Source organism: Rattus norvegicus, chromosome 16 (assembly GCF_021556685.1).
Source record: "Rattus norvegicus strain SHRSP/BbbUtx chromosome 16, alternate assembly SHRSP_T2T, whole genome shotgun sequence".
Taxonomy (NCBI): Eukaryota; Metazoa; Chordata; class Mammalia; order Rodentia; family Muridae; genus Rattus; species Rattus norvegicus.
In genome coordinates, this window is record NC_141549.1 from 83,990,001 (window position 1) to 84,003,774 (window position 13,774).

Below are 13,774 nucleotides of genomic sequence, written 5' to 3' on the forward strand. Positions count from 1 at the left end.
ATGGATTCTAGGGACTCCTGATCCAGAGTAGGGCACGACACCTGGTTCTCAGCAGATGGACAGATGAGGCTGATGTTGTAGATGACATGGGGTCAAAATACATAATAGTTGAAAGCAGGCTGCTTTTAAAGAAAGCAGGCTGGAGGTCAGCATGTAGAAGAATGCAAATCGATCCTTTCTTATCACCCTGTACAAAGCTCAAGTCCAAGTGGATCAAGGACCTCCACATCAAACCAGATACACTGAAACCAATAGAAAGTGGGGAAGAGCCTTGCATACATGGACACTGGGAAAAATTTCCTGAATAGAACACCAATAGCTTATGCTCTAAGATCAAGAATCGACAAATGGGACCTCATAAGACTGCAAAGCTTCTGTAAAGCAAAAGACACTGTGGTTAGGACAAAACGGCAACCAACAGATTGGGAAAAGATCTTTACCAATCCTACATCCAATAGAGGGCTAACATTTAATATATACAAAGAACTCAAGAAGTTAGACTCCAGAGAATCAAAAAACCCTATTTAAAAATGGGGTAGAGAGCTAAACAAAGAATTCTCAGCTGAGGAATATCAAATGGCTGAGGAGCACCTAAAGAAATGTTCAACATCCTTAGTCATCAGGGAAATGCAAATCAAAATAACCCTGAGATTCCACCTCACACCAGTCAGAATGGCTAAGATAAAAAACTCAGGTGACAACAGATACTGGTGAGGATGTGGAGAAAGAGGAACACTCCTCCATTGTTGGTGGGATTGCAAACTGGTACAACCTCTATGGAAATCAGTCTGGAGGTTCCTCAGAAAAGTGGACATAGTACTACCTGAGGACCCAGCTATACCTCTCCTGGGCTTATACCCAAAAGATGCTCCAACTTGTTGTTGTAAAAATATGAAAAATAAAAAAGTATGGGTTGTCTTTTACCCCGCTAGGTCCGCACCGAGGTGCCCCAAGATATCTGCTAGATACCTTGGTGGAAACACATCCCAACTCCGTGGCAGCCCAGTCTCTCTTGCTGCCACACACTTTCCTACACTCAAACCCTCACATAAAAGAACACACAACACAATAAACTTTTACCCAAATGGTAAGATATAATTGCCCACTTAAACATACAAAGAAAGCCCAGTACCATCCATCCCTTAGGAACATTAATAACAACCTGTAAATACACAGAGAGGAATCTTAACATCACCTGCCATGGCTTCTCACCCTCTCCTCTCTCCTGTCTCTTCCTTTCTGTTCTAATCTCCTCCTCTTCCTTCAAACTTCTCTCCCGCCAATCCTTCCTTCTCCTCCAATGACAGGCCTCCTTCTATCCTGTACCTGCCCCTCACCTGTACTTTACAAATTGAATGGGAAAAGGTTCTGGTGAAGTCACTTGAGCTCTGAGTACGTGACTAGGCAGCTGTCCTTGGGGCAGTGGAATTAGCATCGGAATACAGATAACTTTAGGGCAAACCACAACACCAACATATAACAAAGACACATGCTCCACTATGTTCATAGCAGCCTTATTTATAATAGCTAGAAGCTGGAAAGAACCCAGATGTCCTTCAGCAGAGGAATGGATACAGAAAATGTGGTACATCTACACAATGGAATACTACTCGGCTATCAAAAACAATGACTTTATGAAATTCATTGGCAAATGGATGGAACCAGAAAATATCATCTTGAGTGAGGTAACTCAACCACAGAAATACACACATGGTATGCACTCACTGATAAGTAGATATTAGTCCAAAAGCTCGGATTACCCAAGATGTAATCCACAGACCACGTGAAGCTCAAGAAGAAGGGCGACCAAAGGGCAGATGCTTCAGTCCTTCTTAGAAGGAGGAACAAAAATATTCATGGAAGGAGATATGGAGACAAAGTTTGGAGCAGAGACTGAAGGAACAGCCATTCAGAGCCTGCCCCACCTGGGGATCCAGCTCATACAGATACAGCCACCAAACCCAGACAATATTGCTGATGCCAAGAAGTGCATGCTGACAGGAGCCTGATATAGCTGTCTCCTGAGAGGCTCTACCAGAGCCTGACAAATACAGAAGAGACTGCTCACAGCCGACCATTGAACTGAGAATGGAGTCCCCATTGGAAGAGTTAGAGAAAGGATTGAAGGAGCTGAAGGGGTTTGCAACCCCATAAGAATAACAATACCAACCAACCAGAGCTCCCAGGGCCTATACCACCATCCAAAGAGTACACATGAACAGCCCCATGGCCCCAGCTGCATATGTAGCAGAGGATGGCTTTGTTGGGCCTCAATGGGAGAAGACTTTGGTTCTGCCAAGGCTGAATGCCCCAGTGTAGGGGAATATCAGGGTGTGGAGGAGGGAAGGGGTGGAGGATGGGTGGGGAAAGGGGATAGCATTTGAAAGGTAAATAAAAAAATATCCAATTTAAAAAAAAAGACTATTTTGCCCTTTAAAAGAAAGGAAGGAAGGAAGGAAGAAAGGAAGAAAGAAAGAAAGAAAGATAGAAAGAAAGAAGAAAGAAAGAAAAAAGAAAGCAGGCTTATTTGTAGACACAGAAAAATCCCTCAGTTTGAAGGAAATGCCCACTCTTTCAGTGAAGATGGCAGCTGGCTTCATTCTCCCCTCTCTCTCAGCAGGGAGCCAGCAGACAGCTTGGAGGAGATTTGCTCCGAAATGGCAGGGAGGCTGGCTGTTGAAGAGGCAGGAGTTGGCACCATGGCTGTTCGATGAGTGTGCAGGAGTGTGGCTGCACTTGGTTTAAACTTGGACCTCACTGAGTGTTTCCTTCTCTGCCTTTTGGTGCCGTGAAAGCAGGATGCTGGCTCCAACCCCAGCATCCATCCCCATGGTCCATCCACGCTGTACAATATCACCCAGCATGAGAAGCAGAGAAGTCGTACACAGCCGCAAGCCACTACAGTGTAAATGAACCCTGAGAAGAAATGTCACCACGTGGTATAGGGTTCCAGGCTGGAGGGAAAGGGACAGCAGGACTGGCCTCTTCCAGGGGACGAGAGTGTTCTCATGTTGGCTTTGGTGACGCTTGCGTAACTCTGCTGCTCTCCTGGGAACTAGTCAGTTGTGTACTGTGGGGTGTTGAAATGTTGTCTCAGAAGAGCTGTTAAAAACAAAACAAAACACCCAAGACACAAGAGAGACAAGCTTTGTCTGACACGCCTCACTTTGGAGAACAGTGTGCAGCGCTGGGGAACCTTACGGTTGCTGGCACCCTCTGTCCCCCAATCCTGCCTTCTCCAGAGCAGGCCTTCCTCTATGGGCTCCCTGCACAAGGAGAGGGTTCTCCCTCTCAACCTGGCACTTGCCCTTGGCCTGTTATTCTGACACCTCCTGTCACTTCCTTGCCCTCCAGTCCTTTCTGAAGGGTCCACGGGCTTCCCCAGGAAAGCAGGTTTTATTCAGATGGCCTTCCCAGGGCACATTTCCCAGGAGCTCCACATCTTTTGGGAGCCTCTGGTGCGGGCTGGCCTTAGCCTCCCAACACTGTTCCTTTTTTTAGCCTCGCCATCCTCCGGCCCACTCTGTTTCCTTTTATTTCCTTCCCTTCACAGCCACCCTGAGCTTCCCACCCCACTGGCTTAGTGACTAAGACCAAAGCTTAATTGCAGCAGGCCTTGGAGACAGCCCCCTAGGAGACCGGAAGGACCTGGATCCCAGGTCTGACTGCCTGTGGCTGTGAGAGCCGAGGCTTCCCAGCTGTGAGTGACAGTCGCTGGTGATGTCTGGATCTCTTTCCTGCTTTGATTTTTATTCGTTGATTTAAGGAGCAGCATCTTAGTCAGGGTTTCTGTTCCTGCACAAACATCATGACCAAGTAGCAGGTTGGGGAGGAAAGGGTTTATTCAGCTTACACTTCCACATCGATGTTCATCACCAAAGAAGTCAGGACTGGAACTCAAGCAGGTCAGGAGGCAGGAGCTGGTGCAGAAGCCATGGAGGGATGTTACTTACTGGCTTGCTTCCCCTGGCTTGCTCAGCTTGCTCTCTTATAGAAACCAAGACCACCAGCCCAGGGATGGCACCACCCACAATGGAACCTCCAACGCTTGATCACTAATTGAGAAGATGCCTTCCAGCTGGGTCTCATGGAGGCATTTCCTCAAGGGAGGCTCCTTTCTCTGTGATAACTCCAGCTTGTGTCAGGTTGACACACACAAGCAGCCAGGACAAGCAGCACTCCAGCACACAGACACAGAGATGAGGCGGGAACCCTCATACAGGGCAACTTAGCCTCCCGCTCCCAAACACAGGAACTCTGAGTGTCTGGCTGTCGTGACTCCCTTCCTTCCAGGGTTAAGCTCTGAGAGGAGAGGAGCAGCTTAGGGTGACCCAAGAGAATCACCTGAGAAGTGACTCGGGTTGTGGAGCTGTGAGAAGAGCCACTGTTAGCTGGGCTGGGCCCGAGGGTGGAGGGGACGGGCCTCTGAAGTGGCAGGACACTGTGGGTAGAGTAGGGCACCCACGTGGACGTTGGGAAGCAAAGCATCACATCATAGCTTCTTATGCAAAGGCCGGGTCGTTACCTCTGCTCCCCAGATCGCCACCGTCAGCAGCAGTGTCCTGTGTGTCCATAGCAGTGTGGCATTTCCTAAGTGTAGCGCACGATGGTAGTGACACTTAACTTTAAATAGAACTTAAAATGTACCCGGATCTACCTTGGGGGCTTTGCTCAGCTAGCTTAAGGACTAGCAGTGAATGCTCTCCCTGGGCTGATAGTCAGCAACCCAGGAGCTCAGGTTGGCCTGCTCATTGCTGGTCTAGAATGCAGGTACCCAGCACCCAGGAAACTGGTCCATGGCCCTCCCCAGAGAACGTCATCGAAGACCACTGCACCTTTTGGACTGTGTTGGAAGCCAGTGACACCTGGGACTTAACTGCTGGGTGCCGTGGTTGGTGGTGGCAGGGTGGTGTGTGTGTGTGTGTGTGTGTGTCTGTCTGTGTGTGTGTGTGTGTCTGTGTGTGTGTGTGTGTGTCTGTGTGTGTGTGTCTATTGTTGTTGGCTGGTGTGGAATGGGGGTGGCTAGTGGGGGCCTGCGAGTGACTGGTGGGTGTAGTGCTGACGGCTAATAGGGTGGTGGGCATTGCTGGTGGGGGGTGGGGGTGGATGGTGGTGGTCATGATGACTGGCAGGGGCTGGTGGGTGGCTGTTGGGGGGTGGGTGGCTGGTGGGGATGGCTGGTAGTGGTGGGAATAGTTGGTAGGGAGGTGGTTTGTAGAGGGTGGGTGTCTGGTGGGGGTGCTGAGCAGAGGCATAATGAGACCAGAAGCCAACGAAAGCCTGTAGGTGTTTATGATCCTTTATTTTTATTTAGCAAATGCAGGAGTCAGGAGAGAGCAGTCGTTCTGACAACTGTAATGGGTCCATCAGGTTTGGGCTTGTAGAGGTGTATGAACAGGTCCCCTCTGTGGCTGCTATGGTGTAGACAGAACCTGAAGGCCAGATGGGATGTGATATATGACTGTTGGATGACACACGCTGACAGTTGGAGAGAGCCCTCTCCCGGCATTACTGGGGCTATAGTTTGGGACAGCTGTCAATATCAGCAATACCCCCACTTATTTGGGGGCCTGCAGGTTGGCAACTGACGGTGTGTTACTGGAGAGGACAGTGTTCTAGTCCTCTGGGATGTTGGTGACAGAGCATGACCCCTCAGGGTTGGTCTATCCCTCAGTGAAGGGCAGTTCTGAAACAGGCTCCTGTTCGTTCAGTACACTGACTGGTTAACGGTGGAGCTGCCCTGCGGTCCTCCAACATAAATCAGCCAGAGGATAGGGGAAGCAATGTGCATGCTTTCCGTGGGTGCCCGTGTCCACTTCCACAGAGGCCCACATAACTTTTACCCCACTGGTCTTCGTCGTGTGCCTCCCACCTCAGCTCCCAGGCAGGTCCTAGCACACACTAAGACGTGCACACAAGTAACTTGTCTAACCTGCCATGGCACCTCCGGCCACAGCAGGATCTAAAGAAAGTTCTTGATTTGCTGACACAAACGGTTCTGTTTAAGATCAGAGTCTTGAATGGAATATGTTGCATGATGAGTGAGTGTGGTAAGCACCCAACTGTTCATCCCTGGATGCTTCTCCTCTGGCCGCTCTCGTATGTACTTGGTGTGTATCTTGACTTCCTGCCTTGGGCCCAGTGGCAGCTTGGGGATGGGCACATTAGGCTCTTTGGTGGCAGGGATTTTTTTTTTGTTTGTTTGTTTGTTTATTTTTTTATGGTCTGGGCTTAGAAAATTATGGGGAAAATGTGGGTGTAAATTAGATCTGATATCGGAAGCTGACCCATAGTTACTAGTAACACATGTATCTTATATATATATATATATATATATATATAGTCTATATATAGTCTATATATATAGTGTACATATATAGTCTATATATAGTATATATATAGTTTATATATAGTGTGTATATATAGTGTATATATATAGTGTGTATATAGAAATATATACACATATATATTTCCATACATATACGTGAAATTTATTTATATAAAAAATTTTCAGGATTTAATACTTCGACCAACCAGGTCACTTGGGACATTGACAGATTAGGGAAGTGTCAGCGTTCCTAGGGTGAGGCTCGATGAGGCCTGATGAAGAATTTAAGGCAAACACACTCTATGACACTCATGTTGAAGAAGCCATTTTGTTTGCTTAAGAGTCAGGTCCCAGTTCCATGGCAACCATAGTTCGGCCGTGGGAACAAGGCAGTGGAGAGGACTCGTCAGCGTTGTAAATCTATCTGCTTTTCAATGAAGGTCGTTCTGCGCTTTCGTACTTCTGGTGTGCTGTGTGCCGTGCTTCATGCAATGCCTGAGTGGTCTTTGTCGAGCCTGTATAAACACACGTGCATATTTTCCCTGGAGAGCCTGCGGCTCAGCATGGCTCCTTCTGTGCTGGCTTTGGTTGGAGTCAGGCATCATGTAGGTTGGGATTACTACTCCTCCTCTGCTTCTGTCTGCCTTCCAGCTCATGATTCCTTAGAGGCAACTCTTTTCGTGTCTTACAGGCAGAGATTCATTCCCCCTCCCCCACCTCTTTGTCCACAGCCTCTGAACAGGTGGATGCATGTCTCAGGAGTCCTTTCTCCTTTGCAGATGTGTGCAGACTCTTTGCAGATGTGTGCAGACAGCACTGGTGTTCAGCCGCTCCTTGGAGTATTAAAAATGGCAGCAATCTTTGGAGTCAGTAATAAAAAAAATCTCTTTATCTTGGACCAAGAGTCACTGGCCTCCTGCTGCAGCTGTGAGCTGGTTTATGAAGAGTAGCTCTTGGCAGAAACCCAGTGTCTCTAGCCTGGGTTGTGTCCCAGAGCCACCATGAGCATTCATGCCTGGTCCGGAAATCTTTAACCTCTAGGTCCTCTAGGATTTAGACCCTGGGTGTACAGTGGGTATTCCTCTCCCGAAAAACCTCCAGAAGTTGTACTGTGAGGGAAGTTTAGAACACCTCTGTGGTCGGCCTGAAGCATAAACACCTGGGATAGAATCCTGGGTGCTGACCTGGAGGTGTCACCATAGGTTTTCTGTGCTTGTGGCAGCCACCCAGCACAGGTAACCTTCAGGTGCATAGAGCTTGTGGACCTGCGGTGTAGGTCAGTATGAAAATCTATATACAGTGCAGTTGCTTCCTTGCCTGTTTGTGAATTTGAATGGGTTCACGTGGAACCCTGAGTTTTCTCCTCTTTCCACGGGTCTTTGGCTAGTGGCATGGCGGAATGTGGACCATTTGTGGGCGTGTCAGTCTGCTGGTAGTGTGTCTGTGAAGTGTTCTCTTCTTTTGTGAATGCCAACCTCCATTAGTTTAGTTTACTATCCCTGGCTGGTAAGATTGCCACGCTCATTTACTTTGTATCTCAAAAGTTAGAAGCAGCGACACTAGTACCCTGACTCCTCCCACGGGGCTTCCGTTACTGCATCTCAAGGGTTGGAGGGTCCCCGTACTCTATTTTCCCACGTGCTGCTCAGGAGTCAGAATGCAAAGAGCAGCTGAGGCCCAGGCTTGTCACTAGGATTCAGGAGAGGACCAATAAGAAGAAGGGATGAATGGGCAGAGCCTCCAGGGCATAAGCCTGAAGGGAAAGACTTTTGCTGTGGGAAGGGCCTGTTCCATTGCTTGCTGCTGTGGACCTGTAAGCTCCTCCCCCTGATGTTCTCAGAGCCCAGCTGAGAGAAGAGCCTCCAAGGACATGTTTATCAGGATTCTTTTAAGCATGGGTGGAGGGAGGGAACAACCTAGAGTTAATTCCCCCTTGATTAGTATCCATTTCTTCTGCTGAGAAATCTTTTCTGGGAACTTGTAGTTTAGCCATGCTGTAGCTGTTCTTAATGGGGTACAAAATAGGGCGTCATTTCTGCATCTTTTGAAAGTCTTCACGGAAGACTCGTTATTACTGTGTCTGATTCATTATTTAATATCACCTACATAAGATGTCTGGTAAATCCCTCCCGGAGAGTCAGTGCATTTCATTTTTTAAATAAAATAAGAAAATTATGTTATACCACATTTCCCAGAAGCTCAGTGGAATGCTGTTCCCACAAGCTAGGGATGGATAGATGTAATTTTCCTTGTCTTTGCAATTCTCAGCCTTCTTATTTCCATGCAAGACTTATTCTGTGCTCGATTTTCTCACTGTCAAGGGCTTCCTGTCGTTTGTGGAAACTGGAAGGGTCGAGCTGTGGCTGTGTGCCTCTTCCCAGGGGCCCACTCTGTTTGGAGGCTTGTGGCTCCTGAGCTGTCTAACTCAGCATGCTCACGGACTGTGTAATGTGATTTATAAGTCCGGACTCACTAAAATAACAAGGCAGTAAAAACAGCTTCCAAGAATAGAATATTTTAATTGCAAAAGCCTTCTTTTCAGAAAAACACTTAAGTGTTGTTATAATACACGATCTTGTCAGATGTAAACTCCGAGGCCCAATTTTTTGATTCAAAGATTCTGTGTGGCAGAGAAGCCTTGGCTCCCGGTGGCCATTCCCACCCTCCTCAGTTGGGGGGAGACTGGAGGGAGGGAACAGCATTCAGCCCAATCCTTCCCAGTTCCTCAGACTCAAGTTAGGCCGGCCTGCAGTCTATCTTACTGGTGTTCAAGCTGGACTTCTGGTGGTGTGTTCTCAGTCTGGGAAATCCCCCGGCAGGGAGCAAGGCTTGGAGATGTAGTTACTGGAGCTGCTACGGTGAGAATGGTTACTTAGGTGGCTCTAAGAATGGGACCTGTGCTTGGCACTGTTAGGACAGCTGCACCCCATCCAGCTCTGGCTTATCCCCAGAGATTGTAGCAGTCCATATGTGAGTGTCACATACTATCTTCAGAGACAGATTGACCTCAGTAATCTATTCTTCCTGTGTCCACACACACAGCCAGAGAGATATATACACATGCACCCCCGACACACCCACCCATTCACACACACACACACACACACACACACACACACACAGGTAAACATATACATGCACACGTACATACACATGCACATGGACACACAGATACACACACATGCACACACCCATATGCATGCACACTCTTGCAAACATGCACATGTGCATATATATGTGCACACACACACACATGGACATGCATAGACACACATACTCATACACACATGCACACACAGAGACACACACACACTCTCAATGAAGAGAAGTTTGAGTTTAACAATATTAAAAAATGAAATATGGACCAGGCATGGGGGTATATCCCTTTAATCCTAGCACTTTGGTGACAGAGGCTAGTGGATCTCTGTGAGTTGAAGCCCAGCCTGGTCCACAGGGTGAGTTCAAAGTTAGCTGGGGCTGCATAGCTGACCCTGTCACAAAAGAAAACCAAAATGGTGAAGTAGATCTGCTGGATGGCCACAGACTATTCTATGCAAACGCCACGGCATACACATTCTTCTCAGCAGCCTGAGGAATTTCCTGTAAAATGGACTACATTTTATGGCACCGAGCAAGGATTAGCAAAGACAAAAACCCTGAAGTCATTGCTTGTGTTCTCTGTGGTCACAGTGAGTAAAACTAGGAACCAGCAGCGAGAGAAACTTCAGGACATGTACAGACTCGTGGGTCTTAAAAACCACACTACTGAAGAATGAATCGTCATTGGAGAAGTAAGGGGCAGGAGACGGGGGTATTGATGTTACCAGAATGGGATGGACACACAGCCCAGTGGGTGGAACGTGTCTGATAAGATTCGAGGTTCAAGGGTGCACCCAGGTCTTAGAAATGCAACAGCCCAAACCTAAAACCACACATGGAAAGAAATACTCAAGATCAGGAGAGAAATCAATAAAATAGAGAAGGCAGAAGAGCGCTGTAATAAGGAGCTGACTTTGCAAAAAGATGGACAAGATTGGAGAGGGGAGGGAGGGGGAGAGAGAGAAAGGAGACATTAAAAAAAAAAAAAAAAACAAACCAGCGACTTTCAGAGGATTATCATGGCATGTTTTGTAAGCCTACGCTCTAGTTGAGAAATCTAGCTGAAACAGGTAAGTTTCTAGGCACATATCACCTACCAAACTTAAGCCGAAACAATGTAAACACCTTTAGTAGGGGCAGGACAAGCACTAAAACTGAACCAGTGTGGAAAAGGTGTCTGGGGCTTGAGAGATGCTTCAGTGGCTGAGAGCACTGGCTGCTCTTCTGGAGGGCTACTCTCAGCACCACAGTGTAGCTCACGGCCATCTACGGCTCCAGTCCCAGGGGATCCAACAATCCAACCCTCACTTCAGGCCTCCAAGGGGTCTGCATGTGGTACATAGACATACATTCAGGCAGTACACACAGACACATAGACACAGACACACACACACAGACACACACACAGACACACACACAGACACACACACAGACACACACACACACACACACACACACACACACACACTCATTAAAAAGACTCCCAACTAATAAAACCCCAGGCCCCAAAAGATTCTCAGCTGAGTTATACCGTGGTTCAAGAGCAGCTGACATCAGTGCTCCTCAGCCTGTCCCATTAGACAAACAGGGAAGGGACTCTGCTGAACTCATTTTTATGAAGCTGGTCTCACACTCATATCACACTGGATAATAACAAAATGACAGGCCAATCTCCTTGAGGAAGGCCGAATCAAAGACAGTAAAATATTTCCAAGCTGGATTTGACTATACATCCAAGGTATCACTCACCATGATCAAAATGGGCTTCATATCAAGAATGCAAGGATGGGTCAAAATATACAAATGAATTCATATATATATAATATCCATATATATGTATATGATGTATATATATATCCGATTAGCTAAGAGGAATCTATAGATTCAATTCAGTCCCCATTGAAATACCAACAAGGCACCAGGAAGTTGACTCAGCAGTTCAGAGATTTGCTTTGTGATTATGGGGGACCCAAGCTCAGATCCCAGCACCCATGTGTCAAGCTGGGTGTTCCCTACATGCCTATACCTCCAGCCCTGAGGAAATATGACACCCTCTTCTGGCCACTACATGCATGCACACAGATCCGTTCAGCCACACACATGTATAAACACACACACACACACACACACACACACACACACCACACACAATTAAAACTCTTTTAAATTCCCAATGACAATGTTAATCAGAACTAGAAGAAAACAGTCCCAAGTTCTCAGACATAAACCTACATTGCTCCAACTACGTGCGTTTCTGCTAAAGTGACAAAGACATATAAGAAAGACAGCACTCACCAACGGTGCTGGGAAACCTGGAAATGTCTAGGTATGGAAGAACGAAGGTAGATCTCTCATCCTGTTGAAAATCAACCCCCAAATGGGCCAAAGATGGTAACGTAAGAACTCAAAATCTGCAGCTGTTCTAGGAAGCCACTTTGAGATCCAGGCATAGCCAGACACTTTCCGAGAAGGACTACGATGACTTGGCAAAGAATGCCAACAATTGATCAATGGGCGGTGTGAAATTAAAGAGCTTCTGCACAGCAAAGCAAACAGTTATCAAGAGAAGAGTCGGCCATCAGAATAGGAAAATAATCTTTATAGGATATAGATATGATAAAAGATTAGTATCTAGGATGTTACAAAGAATGAAAACACACACACACACACACACACACACACACACACACACACACACGCACGCACACGCGCGCGCGCAAACTTTGGGGCTAATGAGCACACAGCTCTCAAACCTCCCAGTCCTAATAAACATGAAGAGACACCCCCTCAGCCCTCAGGGAATTAACCAAAACCACACTGATATTTCATTTTGCCACAGTCAGACTTCCTGTCATTCAGACAAACAACAGATTGTAGCCAGGATGTGGAGGAAAAGGAACGTACACAGCCAACAGGAATGTAGGTTTGTCCAGGCTCTATGGAGGTTCCAGGAGGAAATAAAATCAGAACCATCCCGTGGCCCAGCTATCCCACTCCTGAGCACTTAACTAAAGGACCAAGGGGACACACCACAGAGGAGCCTGCTCACACCCACATTTACTGCAGCACCGTTCTTAGTGGTCAAGTCAAGAGACCAGCCTAAATGCCCATCAGCAGGGAATGGATAAAGGAATTGCATATATGCACAGTGGAATTTTATTCAGCCATGAAGAAGTGTGGACTTCCGTCAGGTGCTGGAAGGCGGATGTGACTGGAGACCCTCATATTAAGTAAGAACAGACAGAAAGATGGATGCCGTCTTAGTCAGTGTTCTGTTCCTATAAAGGAAATCATTTAATTGGGGCTGCCTTACAGGGTCAGGGGTTCAGTCCATTATCATCATGGCAGGAGCATGGTGTCACGTAGGCAGAAGTAGATGAGAGTTCTACATCTGGATCCACAGACAGCAGGAGGAGAGAGACACTGACTGGGCCTGGCCTGAGCTTTTGAATCCTCAGAGCCCGCCCTCAGTGACACTTCTTCTAACAAAGCTACATCTCCTAATCCTTTCAAATAGTGCTGCTCCCTGATAACAGAGCATTCAAATCTGTGAGCCTGGGGGGGGGGGGTGGTCATTCTTATCCAAACCACCACAGCTCTCATGTTGTCTCTGATTTGCCGGTTCTACAGTATATTTTACTTTATTTTTAATCTTAGTCCAGGTCTCTCTGTGTGGCTTCAGCTGTTCCGTAGCTATGCTGACCTGGCTGGCCTTGTACTTACAAGAGATCACTGCCTCTGCCTCCCCAGTGCAGATCTGTCTGTCTGTCTGTCTGTCTGTCTGTCTGTCTACCTATCTTATCCTATCCTACCTTACCTTTCTATCTTTCTATCAATCTATCTATTTATCTATCTGTCTGTCTGTCTACCTATCTTATCCTATCCTATCTTATCTATCATCTGTCTGTCTGTCTGTCCATCTGTCTGTCTATCTTTTTGTGAGTGTGATGAAAACAGAAAGAAGATTGAGAGATGAAATAGGACTAGTGGGAAGAAGGGTGCACTAAGGAGAAAGGGTAAAACTGGGGTGAATGTCATCAAAACATGTAATACACAATTGTCTTTATGAAAGCCCATGCTGTACACAACAAATATGCACCAATTTTTCAAAAAGAAAAAGAAACTCACGCAGTTTGGGAGGAGACAAGAAGGTACTGCAGACTCAGATGGGTGCTTGGACACCTGCATCCTATGTGTCCTTGACACCTGGCAGCCAGGCGGCCTGTTGTCTCTAAGCTGGTTGTGCTTATTTGGGATCACTCACTGCTCTTGGTACTTTATGATACAGACAGATCCTCAAGTCTAGGGATGCCCGGAGAAGGCACAGGGCAGATGCGTAACTGTTCC

General features: G+C 47.0%; 1 protein-coding gene across 5 annotated transcripts in view; it reads left to right on the forward strand.

The window, feature by feature from the left end:
* The window catches only part of Rasa3 (RAS p21 protein activator 3), a 115,554-nt gene that overhangs the window by 33,656 nt on the left and 68,124 nt on the right, over positions 1–13,774 (forward strand).